Here is a 16,347-nt window from a genome sequence, read left to right on the forward strand (position 1 = left end):
GCCCATATCCCTCTATACCCATCGTACCCATGTAACTATCTAAATGCTTTTTAAAAGATAAAATTGTACCCGCCTCTCCTACTACCTCTGGCAGCTTGTTCCAGACACTCACCACCCTCTGTGTGAAAAAATTGCCCCTCTGGACACTTTTGTATCTCTCCCCTCTCACCTTAAACCTATCTTGAACTTGTGCCCCCTTGTAATTGTCATTTCTGCCCTGGGAAAAAGCTTCCAACTGTTCACCTTATCTATACCCCTTATAATTTTATAAACTTCTATCAGGTTGCTCCTCAGCCTCCGTTTTTCCAGGAAGAACAATCCCAGTTTATTCAATCTCTTCTCATAACTAATACCCTCTATACCAAGCAGCATTCTGGTAAATCTTTTCTGTACTCTGTCCAAAGCCTCCACGTCCTCCTGGTAGTGTGGTGACCAGAATTGGACACAGTATTCCAAATGTGGCCAAAACCAACGTTTTATATAACTGTAACATAATTTGCCAATTTTTATACTCAATGCCCTGTCCGATGAAGGCAAGCATGCCATATGCTTTTTTCATCACCTTTTCCAGCTATGCTGCTACTTTTAAGGATCTGTGGACGTGCACGCCCAGATCTCTCTGTGTGTCTATGCTATAGCAAGTGTTGGAAGTTTCTGCCTGGTTCTCATGTGATGAGATATTGCAGTGCACCATGGATACCGCAGTTCCACAGGAAGAGGCCAAAAATTGTAACTGGAATGATTCATTTCTTTCCCAACTCCCAAAATGGCTAGTAGTAGCAGAAAGACACCAGTACTTGGACCAGAATTTGCAACATCAGTCTCAGATCAAATGTTCTGTAGGTAGCCTATATAGCAAATAACCAAATTTACAGGTAAATATTACTGATATTTACTGTATATTTATGACATGAATGTTTCTTGTGTAGACTCGGCTGTTGAGTAGAATGACTTGCGTGTCACAGGGCATGAATAACAGATTAGTGCTGTTGAGATTATTGCAAATGCAAATAGAATGTTAGGATAAATTGCCTGGGTGATTAAATTAAAACACACAAGATACTATATTTCCTCTGTGCAAGACCTTGATTAGATCTCATCTGGAATATTGTATCAATTTCTGCACCCCTCACCAGGTGGGGAATATAGAGGCACTGGAAAAGGTTCAAGGGAAGGTCATTAATCATAGAATCAATGATTACATCACCGAAGGAGGCCATTCAGCCTGTTGACCCTATTCCGATTCTACAACAACAATTTAGCTAGCGCCGTTCCTTCGTACCTTGTAGCCCTGCATTTTTCCTTTTTGGGTTAGGTGCTTTAACAATGACCCTTTGAAAGCCGTGATTGAATCTGCTTCCACCACTCACTTGCTACATAAAAAATGTTTTTCCTCCTGTTTCCTCTTTATCCAGGTTGATATCTAGTTTAAAGACCCTCAATTACTATTATGAATTTAAGAATTAAAAAAAAAACTCCTATATTTAAAAAAAGTAGACTTGAGATTTGATAGATCAGACCTAATCCTTTAATCATTTTAAAACTACATGGATTGGGTATTTGAGTTAGATATTTTAGGGAAGGAAGAATGGTATACAATCTGTGGGCATAGAACTAGATTAGATGTGTATTTCTTGTCACAGAGAGTTGTTGACAGCGAGAACAAAATAAATGTGCAGTGCATGCAGATTGGTTGCAGACATTCAAGAGGAAATCGGGCGAGTTCCTTACTGCGACCAATATCACTACAAATAGAAGATAGGTGGGTGTTGGGGCTGTGTTTTTTAGACTCTAGACGTTGTGGCCTGGAACTTGTTCATTCATCTTTTAGTGTGCGTGGGGGACAGGCAGATGGTTAGAGAAACCTCTCTTAAGCTGGTTTAAATTTTTTATCTCTTGCCTCTTAGAGATTGTTTGGCTGGCAGCTTTGGGGAAAAGAATTAGGGGATTTAATTTTGTTTCTGTTAGTTACTCATTCCACATTTCCTACTTTTTCATTTGTTCAAGCTTAGTCAAACATGTATTTTATTGATTGTTTTATGCAATTGTGTGTTACCGGCCACTAATAATTAAGGTCGATAGCCATTTGATTCAGCTCCTTTTTAATGTCTATTTGTTGAAGAGTACATTATATTGAAAATGGTCATAAAATAATTAAACTGTATCCACTTTGCAATATGTTTAGCATTGTAGATCACAGCATAAACACAACCCCAATTTTTCAGTGCCAAGATCATATTTTTCCATATACTTGGGGTATAAGTTGATCTCCCTTTTCAGCTTTGAAGTGCTACCCATGCATTAGTATAGCTGTCGGCCTCAATTTTGCACCCCAGAAATGCATTTTTATTTACCTTGTACTGTAAATCGGCAGATGAGAACAAGCAGGTGTTGCAAAGATACATGGGCATTCAAGACACATCCCCATAGAGCAGACCACGTATGACTTGGCAAATGACGAACAGAAATGGATCCCCCAGAAAAGTATAAAGCTGATTGCAAGCAAAAGTTGTAATATTTGCTAACTTGTCAAAAAAAACTGTGCTGTAGTGAGGGAATTCTGTGTTGGCGGTAAAACTGGTGCAAGAATAAGGAATCTGCCCTGAAGATGATGCCCAGGATAAATGCACCATTAGAACAGAGATTAAGTTACTGGCCTAATTTTGGGAAGCATGCTTGGAATGAGCCCTTGAAAATTATCAGAATGCTTACATTGTCACCAGAAATGCAATGCATATAAATGTAGATAATTGGACCAAATCTAATCTTGAGTCCAGGATAGATTTCAGACTAATAGCTGGTGTAGACCAAGATTGCTGAAAGACTATCAAAAGACATCAATGCCAAAATGGACAGTTTTGCGGCACAGTAGTTAGCATTGCTGCCTCACAGTGCCAGGGACCTGGGTTTGCTTCCCGTCTTGGGTTACTGTCTGTGTGGAGTCTGCACGTTTTCCCCGTGTCTGTGTGGGTTTTCTCCAGATGCTCCTGTTTCCTCCCACAGTCCGAAAGACGTTCTGATTAGGTTCATTGGCCACGCTAAATTCTCCCTCAGTGTACCCGAACAAGGTGCCAGAGTGTGGTGACTAGGGGATTGTCAAAGTAACTTCATTCCAATGTTAATGTAAGCCTACTTGTGACACTAATAAATAAACTTTAACTTAAACTCAAGTGATTCATCATCAGAAAGCGTAAAACACAAGTGCCCATTGAGTCACATCTGCAACATGAATGAAATATCTCTATATTCCCAGCAGCCAAACGGTAGTGGAAAAGTTCAAAAACATTTCTAGTGAACACAACAGGACATGGGAAGACAAGATTCAGGTAACACTGGCCGGCATGGCCAATGGAACAAAATAAAAACTTGTGGTAATATTCAAACATAAAACCATGCTGAATATCAAGTTTCCTGCAGGGGTATTTGTGTGCATCCTTGATAATGGCTGGATGGATGAGGATGGAGTCAAGTTATGGACACAATAATGTGTGGAATAGACATTCCGATGGCCTATGTAAAGAATGCCACTTATTAGTGTGTGACATGCTGATGTCCCACATAACCATTGTGATCAAGAGGTGTCTGCGAAGAAATTTAAGTTTAAAGTTTATTTATTAGTGTCACAAGTAGGCTTGCATCAACGCTGCAATGAAGTTACAGTGAAAATATGCTAGTCGCCACACTCCGGTGCCTGTTCGGATACACCGAGGGAGAATTTAGCACGGCCAATGCATCTAACCAGCACGTCTTTTCTGACTGCAGAAGGAAACCGGAGCACCCGGCAGAAACCCATGCAGACGTGGGGAGAACAACTTCCAGACTACGCACAGTGACCCAAACTGGAAATTGAACCTGGGTTCCTAGCACTGTGAGGCAACAGGGCTAACCATTGTGCCACCGTACTATTTTGCAGTTATGCCAATGCCTATGTTCAACCTTCAGGTTGCATGCTTCAACAAGCCATTCAAAGATCACGATCGTGTCTAATGAAAAAGGTAGATGGTTGACAGAAAACAAAACCCTCACTGAGTGGAAATATGCCTGTTGCACCAATTCGATTCAATTCAATAGATGGCGATGAAGATGATTTTTTTTTTAAAATGGAGGGTTGATTCTGAAAGTGAAACACAACATCTGATCTAGAGCAGAATGAATTTGATGAACTCTGCATTGAATGCTGAAGATGATGGGTGGAACTTTATAATTTTTGAGTAAGTGTCAACACAGGTGAGAAAGCAGCGTGTAGCCTACCAGTATCACTGCCTATTTTCCCTGCCGTATTTGTTGACACTTATGCAAAAAGGTTAAGGAGGTGGGTCCCACAATGTCACATTGGCAGAGCAGGCTCTAAATGAGCCCATCCCGCCAGCAACCCCAGCCATTAAATGTCACCCTGATGTCAGAAAGATAAAAATAGAATGGGGGAAACCTATCCCCTCCTCCAATGGATATGGAATGCCCAGCACCTTAACCTTGGCACTGCCCCCGAAATGACCTGCTCCCCCTCCCCCATACTGGGTGTATAAATCAACACTCATTTTTGGAAAGATCTTTGGATGCTTCAAAGGTCATTTTATATGCTGTAATATATAGTAATTTAATCAGCAATGGTGAAGTTGTGTTTTTTAACCTGGGTCAGGGCAAACATCAAAAATTTGTATCAAGAAATGCAAACAAAATAAGTCGATAGAAGGTAAAATAGTTGGCACATGCTGAGACTGGAGTTTGTTTATTGCATGAATTGGAAAATTGAGATTGTAATTGTGGCAAATAGCTAACTGATGCTTATCATATTTAGTAATAGTGGATTTATAAAACAGAAACATGGCAAATGAGGAAATAGAGGGAGAAACAGGAATGTTCATGTAGTTCAGAATTGGGCAGCATTTTTACACTTTAGAATCACATTTTTGTTGGAAAGTATATTGAACTAATAACGAAAAGAAAACCAGTTGGTGAACAAGGATGTTGAAGTACCGTATATTGTGCAGGTTTTATTTATTTCCTGAAAAATCAAATGAAGGCAAAATGTTGTGAATGCTTCCATCAGTCGATGTGACAATCTGATAAGACTTCTTCCCCAGGCTGATTGAATTGAGAATTAAAATTGTAATGTGAACCACTCATTTGTAAAGCACAATGCCTAGCTTTTTAAAATGATCATGTTATAGATTGCTGAGAAATCTGCAAATTGTTTTTGTATCACATAACTGATGTGAGAATATGAAGATTCTGCTTGAGCTTATAATACTCAGAATCCATGTTATTAATGCTTTGTCAGTTTCATATATATTTACAGTACGTAACCGTAACCATTAAAAACAAAATGGTTGTTGATGTGGCTTGTTGCCCTTGTTTTGTCTTCTGGCTTGATGAGGTTTCTCTTGCATAGCAAATGACTTAGAGATCATCAGTATTTGGATTTTCTTAAAACTGTTTATTTACATCCAAGATCTCATGGTAAGTACGTTATTCTCTGGACAAATCTTGCTTCCTTGGAGCCTCTTGGTCATCTGACCCAATATGATGCTTATATCATTATTAACATCATTGTCTAATTAACATAACAGCCCATTACCCTACATCTTTCCCCCCTGCCCCACAAGTATAATCTCAAAACTGTTAAATTATTTTAACTATTTACATTTCCACTGTCTGTATCCCAAAATCAAGATCGCAGGTCGAATGTTCACTCATAAACTGTGGATGGTTGTCTGAGACTGTCTAATTGTAGAAGTCCTTGGTATCGACCAAGTTGGTTTCAGCAAGGACCAGAGCACAGGGAGCAGGTACTGACTGGCTCTTACCATTTGCATTGAAAACGGCTTTCAGAGAAAGTTGAGGAGGCACACTGGCCTCCTCCTGAAACTGCCATGAGCTCTCGCCCTTGAGTGACTAAAAGCACCAGAACACTGTTGAACCATCAAAGGTTCAGAGTTGACCTTAGAAAGGCAAAAAGTATATGGAAAAGATAAACCAATGGCTTAGTACTGGCTCTAACCCTGTTCAACTTGTACACAAATGATCTTCCAAAAACTACCTCCCAGAAATTCATATATGCTGATGACAGCTGCCTCGCAATTCAAGTCCCTGACTTCGACACTTTGGACTGGACCCTAAATGATGACTTGTCAAAACTTGAACAATATTGCATGGAGATACAAGCCAAGCCTTTCAAAAAAAAAGTATCCAGCTTATTCCATTCTCACAATGAAAAGCTGATAAAGAGCTCAACATCCAAATGAATGGCTATAAGTTAAAGCATAACTGAACTCCAACATACCTCGGAGTGACTCTAGCTAGGACACTGACTTCTGGGAACACCTAAAAGCAACTGCAGCCTAATTCAAGTCCAGAAACAACTTGATTTGGGATGTTACTACCCCCATCCTCGAAGGACAGCACGGTGGCACAATGGTTAGCGCTGCTGCCTCACAGCGCCAGGGACCCAGGTTTGATTCCCAGCTTGGGTGTCTGTGCGGAGTCTGCACATTCTGCCCGCGTCTGCATGGGTTTCCTCTAGGTGCTCCGCTTTCCTCCCACAGTCCGAAAGACGTGCTGGTTAGGTGCATTGGCCATGCTAAATTCTCCCTCAGTGTACCCGAACAGATGACGGAGTGTGGCGACTAGGGGATTTTCACAATAACTTCATTGCAATATTAATTAATGTAAGCCTACTTGTGACACTAATAAATAAACTTTTAAGCTTAAACTTTAGCACTCGCACTTTTACTCAATAGCAGAATACTGCAACCTGTTTGGTCAAGATCACCATCATGCACACACAGGCGCGCACGCACGCACGCACACACACACACACACACACAGTTGACACCCAGCTGAATGCTACCATGTGTATTATTAATGGAACACTGCTCAAGACCACTTACTTCCTTGGGATGAATTTCCCCACCTGGTTGACCGTGCCTAAAAAGTTTTGTCACACACTTCGGCTGTGGAAATTCTTTAATTGCCTTGGTCTTTTTCTGGGGTGGGGTGGGGGTCTACTGTTATCCTTTTTTTGGTGTATAATATGGCCTAAAAATCTGATAGTTTTCCCAAACTTGCACTTTTCAATCAAAGTGAGGTCTGCTTGTGCAAGCACTTTTAAAATCTCTTGGATTCTGATGGTGCTCTTTGGTAGCACCATGGATGAGCAGGCTGTTTATGTGGTAAATTATTCCTTTTCCACCTTTTGAGGATGTTGGACATAATGCGTTGAATGATTTCTGGCACAGAGGAGAAGCCAAAGGGAAGTTGATTGAAACAAAAGTGACTGAAGGGGTGCTAAACATGGCGAACATCAAAGTTGTTGACAATGGGGAATCTGTCAAAACGTGCTGTTGGTATCCAGCTTCGTAAAAGAACACTTCTGGAGAATTTTGCCAGATTCTCATCAACAGAAGACATCGGGTGTATCTCTTTGAATGACTTTATTTGACTGTGTCAGGTCCCAACACAGAGCCTGATTTTGTTATGAAGTTTAGGGACTGTCAGTAAACCATTTTGTTGGCACAAAACAGCAGAATTCACTTCTTGATGCAGCATCCTGTCTATCTGCTCTTGACTGACTTGACTAGTGGATGTGAAACCTCAAGGTGGAAGTAAGGAGACAGCTTTGGCATCTGGGAGTGTAGTGATGTGACACTCAGTTTTGAACTTCAACAGTCCGTGGAGCAACTTAAATTCATTCCTCATTATGGCTTCGCTGTCATCCTGTATTACCTTATCCTGAACATGTTGTCCTGCTAAGCGAAGAAAGTTGCTGCTTCTGGTAGGATATGAAGCTTCATTAATTTCTTTATCTTTATGTCTAAGGGTTATAGTGAGCTGATGCTTCACTTTGAGTGTGTGCCTTCTGGTTCCTGTAGCTGTATTTTTGATAGCTGGATCTCAGCATCATTAAGTCAGTCCAATTTGTCTGATAAGACCGTGACTCCAACCACAGTGTCCAATTTAAATTCTGTGTCCTTTGACTTCCAGCTCTACAGACTAGAATTGGATCTTTTCTTTCTCCCAGGAAACCTTCATCCTCAATGCTTTTATTTGCAATTTACTGTATTTCAGGATAGTTGAAGACTTCAACCAGCTTTCTTCCCTTAAATTATGCTTTAGGTCTGCAGAATCGTTTTAAATGTCTGGCCTTGCCACAGATAAAACATTCGACTCATCCTGCTTTTTGGTGATGCCTTAGGAACATTTTAAAATAGTTGGAAAGGATTTTCCAGCCCCTTCAGTGGTTTTGGTGGTCTTTTACACTGGTTTTTCAGTTGGTGGAGCTCTACTTTGGGCCTACATACTGGATTGACCCCTTCTGTACCTCAGTATTTACCCAACGTACAGTCTGATTCTGCTTTTGTAGCTGCATCGGCTTTGCAAACTGCTGGCCTTCTCTAGTGTGAAATCCTCATAGACTCTTCAACTCCTGTCTCGCCAGGACATCATCAGCTGTGGCCCCAATCGTAAAAGGGTCCTGACCTGGTGTTTTGTGTCTGCTCATGTAAGGCTGAAGCTATTCGGTACCCTTCAAACTTGTCACCAGAGTTCCCAAAGTTGTCCTTGCTGTGGGACCTCAGTGTGTTTGAAGGGTCCTGGAAGGGGTAGTATCTGTTCAATGTAGAGATTGTGAGTGGTTCACTCGCTGTCTCCTACCAAGGTAAGTCTAATTTTTGTTTTTCTTTGAGAAGCTGAGCTGTTTGTAAGTCTTCGCCTGTGTTCTCAGTTTTCTTAAATGGTAGCCTCCCCCATGGCTTGGCTTGTTACCCTTTACTTTTATTGTATTCTGGTTTGTTGAGGTTTCTCTTACATTGAGTGATTTGGAGAGCACCAGTATTTAGTTTTTAACAAAAAACTATTTATGCTATTTACATCCAAGCTCTCACGGTAAATACATTAGAAATACATTATTCTCTGGACACAATGGACTGCAGAATAGTGTAACTGGGATTTAACCCCCACAAAGGAAGTTCCCAGGTAAGGACTGCATGGCAATTGTCTGGGAAGTGCAAACTTCAGATGGGCAGTTGCCCTCACTGAGAGCCATCTGAAAATTTCATTTTTAAATTGCAAACTTCAGATTGTTTCAATTGAATCAATTAACATCAATAGTTACCCAAAAAAGGTTAGAAGAATTAATCTAGCTTCTGACACCCCGCCTCCTGAACCCACACTGGACTCTCGCCGAATGTGTTTGCTCCCCCTTCCTTGACTGTACAAACTGACCTTCTCCCTGACTTAGCTGATTTATGGCAGCTGGTGCTGTTAAAAAAGGAGGCTACTTTCCAATTCTGTAATGCTGACTGAAGGAGACACTGCCCTGCACAGTTGTCACCAGGTCTGAGTCAGAAGGTTGGGCAGACAGCATCACCAAGATTTCCGGGTCAGAAAGTAAGAGCAGAGTGGTTATCCAAATTTGATTGATATGCTGTGGAACTTGAGGCCCATTATTCTGCATCATCTTCCCTTGTTGTCTCTTGGTCATCTGATCCTGATGTCATGTTTACATCATCATTAACATAATTGTCTAATTGACTTGACCATTAACCATTTACAATTGTTAGAGATTTTAAATGGACAAGTACTCTGGAAAAGGCAGCTTTCAGCCATTGCGCCTACTTTTTAAAATATGTATCTTGTTGGTAGGTTTTAAATGATTGTGTTGCAAGGATTTTAATTGCTGAGGAGTATTTTTATTGAATGGTTATGTACATCTGTTAGTTTAATGTTTTTAGCGTGGCTTTATTTTTTGATTATTGTTCAATTTCATATTTAAATATCACTTTTCTCCTTTGCTATCATTTAAAATGACTGGATATGTGTGTAGCTCAGCAGCACTATCTAGTGGAAATGCAAAGTATGTTGCATTGTAACATATTAATGACAATCTATCTGCAATGACAAGATTGCCTCTTATTGTGCATAGGAAAGAATTTGGTAATGCTTATACCTTTGATTTTGCAGCACCGTATTTAATTCATTAGCTTACACATTTCAAACTCGCAATGACACCATATTCAGCTTGATAGGGATGGAAATTCTAAGTTAAGGATGTTTAGATGATCGAATATATGCTAAGATTTTGTGATTATGTTGATTTTCAATTTATTTTGAGAGATTTTATACTATGTCTTTCATTACTTCAAGACATCCCAAAGAGTTTTATAGCCAAGGAAGTCCTTTTGAAATTTCACTGTTCTAGTTATTTAGTTGATCAGAACAGTGCTTACACCTTGACTAATGTGACATTACAATATCAGGATTTCTGGTTACGTCTTGGATATCTGCCTGTGAAACACCCTTCCTAAATAGCTTTGCTCAATTTTGAAGTCATTAAATCCAAGTAACTCAGTCATTGGAAGCAGAATAAGAAATTTGTTTTGGCTGCTGTGAAGATCTTCCAACAAGTACCCTCAAATAATGCTGAATCTAATGTACCTACTGACTCCTTTTTTTAAAAAAATGTATTCATGAGGAAACCTAGAATTTGTCTATAAATTTATGTGGGGAACTTTATAAATTGTAAAATTATATTGTGGAAACTTAATTAATTCTGACATCTCTGGTATAAAAATTGAGATTCCACAGTGCTCTAAATTCATTGAGTGAGTAAATGGACCAGACTAAAAATCTCTGCTCCATGAAAATTAGTAAACTCAGCTGGAGCTGCAGGAAGGGAAAGAATAATGAGAATACAATTGGTATCATAAAGAGTATTCCTGCTCCTCATTGCATTTTGCGAACATTACTGGATGTGCATATTTAGGTGTTGAATGAGAGCAGAACTGAATTTGGCTTTGATGCACTTTTTCACACACTCCTTTCCCCTCCTCTCTCTCTGTCTCTTTCTCTTCCCTCCCCAAGCCAAATAAAAACAATGTGGTTCTGTTCTTTGCAACTTGTACACAAATAATGGTTATTTATGCAAATTATTTAAACATGCCTCTTGTCCAAGAAGGGACAAGTGGCATACTGGGATGATGTATTTTTTTCTTGAAGTCTGAGCATTTTTCTAATGCTGATCACAGTTTGAAGGCTGTTCCCGTTAGCAATCCAAAGTATTTTGTGAGACAAGTACTTCACTGTGTGGGTCAGTATACTCAGGTTTAACATTTATCCCTTAATGTACATGGTTCATGGCCCACCAGCTTTTTTTGTTTCTTCTAAAAACTGTCAAATCAGTATGTTTGTCCAAGTTATTTGGTAGGTTGTACAGATTCAATAATGTATCGTGGCTTGTGAGAAAACAACAAAGAATAAGTATAATGTTTAAAACTAATAAGTTATTTAGATAGTCTTTATTATGTTTACCTTACAAAGTCACCAGGATTTTAAATAAAGCACATTTGTCTCTCATTAGTGTCATTAGATTCTATTTCAAATATGGAGTTTGGAGCTCCTGCAGTGACTGAAGTTGAGCATAAAGGGTTGTAATTTGGAACATGGAACACCTTTATTACAGCCAATAAGTTGACATTAACAAAATGTTGTGAGCTGAGACAATGACTTTTGAGGCCTTGTGATGGTGAGATTTTAAAAACAAAGACAAGAATTTTTAATTAGAATTGTTGCTGGACCAAGAGCCAGAGTAGGTTGACGTGCATAATAGTGATGAGTGAATGGGACTTGATGTGGTTCACAAAATAGGGATAATTTAATAAAATGCAAATATTAATTCTTGAATAAAATCCAATGAAGAAATGTGAAAATTTTACCTTGAAAGAGGCTGTTAATAGTTTTCTTTTGCAATTTTAAAATGTATTTACTTTTATTAGTAACATTTTGTATTTATGGTACATGCGTTTAATTGTATTTGGGACCAATATAATGGTCATGACAGTAATTGGGCAAGTCAATTGAATGAATGCTCCAAAATGTAGTTGACAAAACCATGTTAATTCACGAGATTGTCTGCTCTGGTATCTTTGTTCTTTTTAAATATTTAAATCTTTGAAATTTAAATCCGATTCACTGATGCAGTTCATTTCAGTAATGCAAGAATTACATTGATATTCATTGATATTTCAATTAGCATGTTTTATTTTTCTACTTTTTGCTGAAGGTTTATCTTTTAATAAATATGTAGTATTTATGTTGTCCAGACATTGAGAGTTTTTCATCACCTTGAAAGTGACCTGTGATTTGGATTCTCTTTGCTTATAAGAAATTTGAAGTGCTGTTAATTCACAATTTTTTGGGTCTGCCATGCAAGCGTTTGAAATGGTATATTCAGTAGGCATTTTGAAAGAAATTGTATAATTTGGTCTGCTAATTTTCTAGCTAGTTTATTTTCAAAGGGACAATCTAGTTAATGCAGTCTGAAATAGAGAAGTTGCAGATGTTGGTATAAATGAGGCTGTAAACTCCCGATATTGCAGAACCCTTCCTGTTCCTCTCTTTCAGCTATGACTATTTCCCTGTTTTTAAGCAAATATTTCCTTTTTATGCTGTATGGTTCCTTTTTCTACATTAAATATTATAAATGTTGAGAATGTTCTCGTTAGTTATGCTGTCATGAAAATAACAAAATATCTTTAGATGGTATAGCTAGTTCTACCTATAAGCAACCCATATTATATCAAGTAGTTTTGCTAGCCTGATTTGAAATTTGAAGGCCAAAATCAAGGTTTACTGTTTTATTTAAGTTAATTTTTCAGCTGCATTTTATTAGCACTGAATTTGCATTTGAGACTGTTATCTAGCTGTTAAACATTTTCAAATTTGAATTGATTGCTCTCCCCGGCTCCATTCTTATTTATTTAATCTTAGGCAATCATCTGTGAAGGCTCCTATTCCGGCTCCTACATCTATCCTTGGGCCTCTCATCCATATGTTGTTCTTCTGTGATCCCATCTGAAAACATTGCATCATTTTCCACATGCATGCTGGTGGTACTCAACTCTAACTATCAATCACCATCTATCTTGATTCTTGTTCTGTTGTCTCTAAATTGTCAGAGTGCTTATTTGACATCCAGAGCAGGATTAATTAAATATTGGAAAGACCAAATCCATTGTCTTTAGTTCTCCCCACAAACTCCATTCGTTAACCACTGACTTCGCTCCTCTCCTTGGCAACTGTCTGAGGCTGAACCACTTTGTGTGCAACCATTGTGTCATAATTGAGTTTGAGCTTCCAAACACATCTGAACCATCACTAAGGCTGTCTAATTCCACCTGTCACGAACCCTGCTGATGTTATCTGACAGGGTGTCCCAACCTGGAACACCAGCTCATAATGGTGTATAATTTTGTTTACAGGAATGGTGTGAGGAGCCACATGAGGGACCCAGTGGGAACAATAACCAGTCCTATTGTGGTATAACACTTGTTGAAGAATATTTCTTATAATAAAGAAAAGACACATGTACATGAACAGGACTGTAATGATCTAAGATGACAGTTACGTATATGAACTACTAAGCACAACCACATTGTTTAAATAGAAATGACCCTTTTTTGATTCAAAGTACATTACAGTGGACGGCACGGTAGCACATTGGTTAGCACTGCTGCTTCACAGCTCTAGGGACCTGGGTTCGATTCCCGGCTTGGGTCACTGTCTGTGTGGAGTTTGCACATTCTCCTCATGTCTGCGTGGGTTTCCTCCGGGTGCTCCGGTTTCCTCCCACAGTCCAAAGATGTGCGGGTTAGGTTGATTGGCCATGCTAAAATTGCCCCTAGTGTCCTGAGATGCGTAGGTTAGAGGGAATAGTGGGTAAATGTGTAGGAATGTGGGGGTAGGGCCTGGGTGGGATTGTGGTCGGTACAGACTCGATGGGCCGAATGGCCTCTCTCTGTACTGTAGGGTTTCTATGATTTCTATGATTACAAGATCTGAACTCTTCCAGGACGTCCCTCTTCCCAAACAACATCCAACTCAATAGGTGTATAAGTAAAGGCCAGCTTATAGTTACCACACTCTATATGTTTGAGTAGTTATTCTGGGGTACGTCTCTTTGTTCAATGAAGATATGATTTTAACTGCTTCTACAAAGGTTTCTGCACTCTTGCTTCTGGTCTGTTAGCAAGAACCAGTTTGCAGGCTGCTGGAATCTGCCTCAGGCTGCGAGGTGGAATCTGCCCCTCTGCTTCCACGAAAAGCTGCCAATTATACTATTCTTTCTCATTGATGGTTCTCTCTGTGTATTTGCTGCCTGTCCCCTCAGCTTCTGTTCTTCTAAAAGATTAACATATGGATTCCTTCCCCGGATTGGTGCAATTGCCTACCCAAGGTGTTTCCTATTAGTAGGACGACGTATTCTTCAGGCCTGTCTACACTGCTAATCATGTTATTGCGATTCACATCCTGTGCAATACCTTTTGAAATGTTGGTGGCTTTTAACCTCATTACACATTCATGAGACACCTCTGTGACATCATCCATCTCTGTCTCATTCATCAGCTGCTGAAACTCATTTATGCCATGGTTACCTCTACATATATGATTATTCTAATACACTCCTGGTCGGCCTCCACATTCTACCCTTCATAAACTCCAAAACTGTACTGCCCATTTCCTTTCTTGTATCAAGTCTTTTTCACTCATCATCACTGTGCTTACTTGACCTATTTTGGCTTCTTGTTAAGCAAAACATTGATTTAAAAGATTCTCACACTTGTTTTCAGTTCCCTTCATGGCCTCTTCGTTCTCAATCTCAGTAATCTCCACCTGTCCCTTAACCCTGAAATATCTGCATTCCTCCAATTCTAGCCTTCTAAACATTCCCAATTTTAATTGCTCCACCATTGGAGACTGTGCTTTCAGCTGCCAAGGCCTGAAGCTGTGAAATTCCCTTTCTCCATCTTTCCCCTCTCTATCTTGCTTTTCTCCTAATGCATCTTAAAAACCCACCACTTAAACTAACTTTAGGTCATCTGCCCTAATATCTCCTCATGTGGCTCAGTGTCATGTTGTGCTTTATAGTGCTCTTGTGAAGCTCCATGAGAGATTTAATTAAGTTGAAGATGATAAATACAAGTTGTTATCATCTACTTGACTTATTTTCACAAACTTCAGTAGTTGCATAAGCCATTTGGGAACAATGTGAATACCAGAAAACAATGGCTGAAGTCATCAATTGACAAATCATAGAATTCCTACAGTGCAGAAGGAGGCCATTCGGCCCATCGGACTTGCACCGACAACAATCCCACCCAGGCCTAATTCCATAACCCACGTATTTATCCTGCTAATGCCCTTGACACTAAGGGGCAATTTAGCATGGCCAGTCAACCTAACCTGCACATCTTTGGACTGTGTGAGGAAACCGGAGCACCTGGAGGAAAGTCCCCAGCTCTTACCACCTACCATTGACAAGTGTTGGATTTTGCGGGTTGTTTGGCTGTACGTTATGAATGCACCTTTCCTTGGTCATCAAATCCTGGGATTGGACCTGAACCTAGAACTTCTGTCTCAGAGGCAGGGACTCTACCCACAAGACCATGCTCAGAAGTACATAAGCCAGAAACTAGTGATGGCCCATTGGCAGAGTTGAGCATGTTGCCCGATAATTAAACTTTTACTGCAATTTGTTTCCAGAACAAGTAGATTTCTTTAAGCAGGATTTGTGTCCTTCTAAGTCTGAAATAATTCTAGACCAGCCTGCACTGAAAATGTACGATACAAGAATAAATACTACTTTTGTTGTTCGATCAAAAACAATGATACAGGTTCTATGAACAAATACATTGTAAAAAAAAATATTTATTGACACTAATTCACTCATTAATTTCATTATTCAAACTTAAATCCTAGTGACCTGTCTTCCAGCAAACAGTAAATTTAATGTGATTTTAAGCTAGACCAGGTGGTGGTCGTCATATTGGGAAAGGACAAATTAAATGTTCTTTTCCCATTCCTAAAGCATGTGTTAATTATTTATATATAGAAATAAAGAGCATAGTGGCTGCTTCAGGTTCCCAGTAATGCATATCATGTAAGTGTAAAAAGGTAAGAGGCTGAAATTCCACCCTCTCTCCCTTGGAGAAATGGCTGGCCTTGACTCAATATTTTCCCTCAGGAATATTGCTAAGATTGGTGGCTCTTAAATGTAGATGATTGAACTTTTGTTTCACCAATGCCATGCCAACCTCCATCGCAATGTATCCTGCAATGCGACTGACTCATTCAAATTGTTATCCTGGAATTTAAATTCCAATGAGTTGATTAAATTGTGACTTTCCTGAAATGAGTCAACTACCAACCTTCAGAAGGCAGGTTCTTGATTGGTTACAATAATTTTCCTCAGCTTCTGCTATAACTCAACAGTGTACAACATTTATTCTGGTTACACATACAGCAACAATATCCAGAATTGCAGAATTGTTATGGTGCAAAAGGAGGTCATTT

At 39.4% G+C, this 16,347-nt stretch overlaps 1 protein-coding gene across 27 annotated transcripts in view; it reads left to right on the plus strand.

Moving 5' to 3' along the window:
* fam49bb (family with sequence similarity 49 member Bb) overlaps nt 1-16,347 on the plus strand; it is a 181,074-nt gene that overhangs the window by 42,784 nt on the left and 121,943 nt on the right. The window lies entirely within an intron of this gene.

Source organism: Mustelus asterias, chromosome 7, assembly GCF_964213995.1.
Source record: "Mustelus asterias chromosome 7, sMusAst1.hap1.1, whole genome shotgun sequence".
Taxonomy (NCBI): domain Eukaryota; kingdom Metazoa; phylum Chordata; class Chondrichthyes; order Carcharhiniformes; family Triakidae; genus Mustelus; species Mustelus asterias.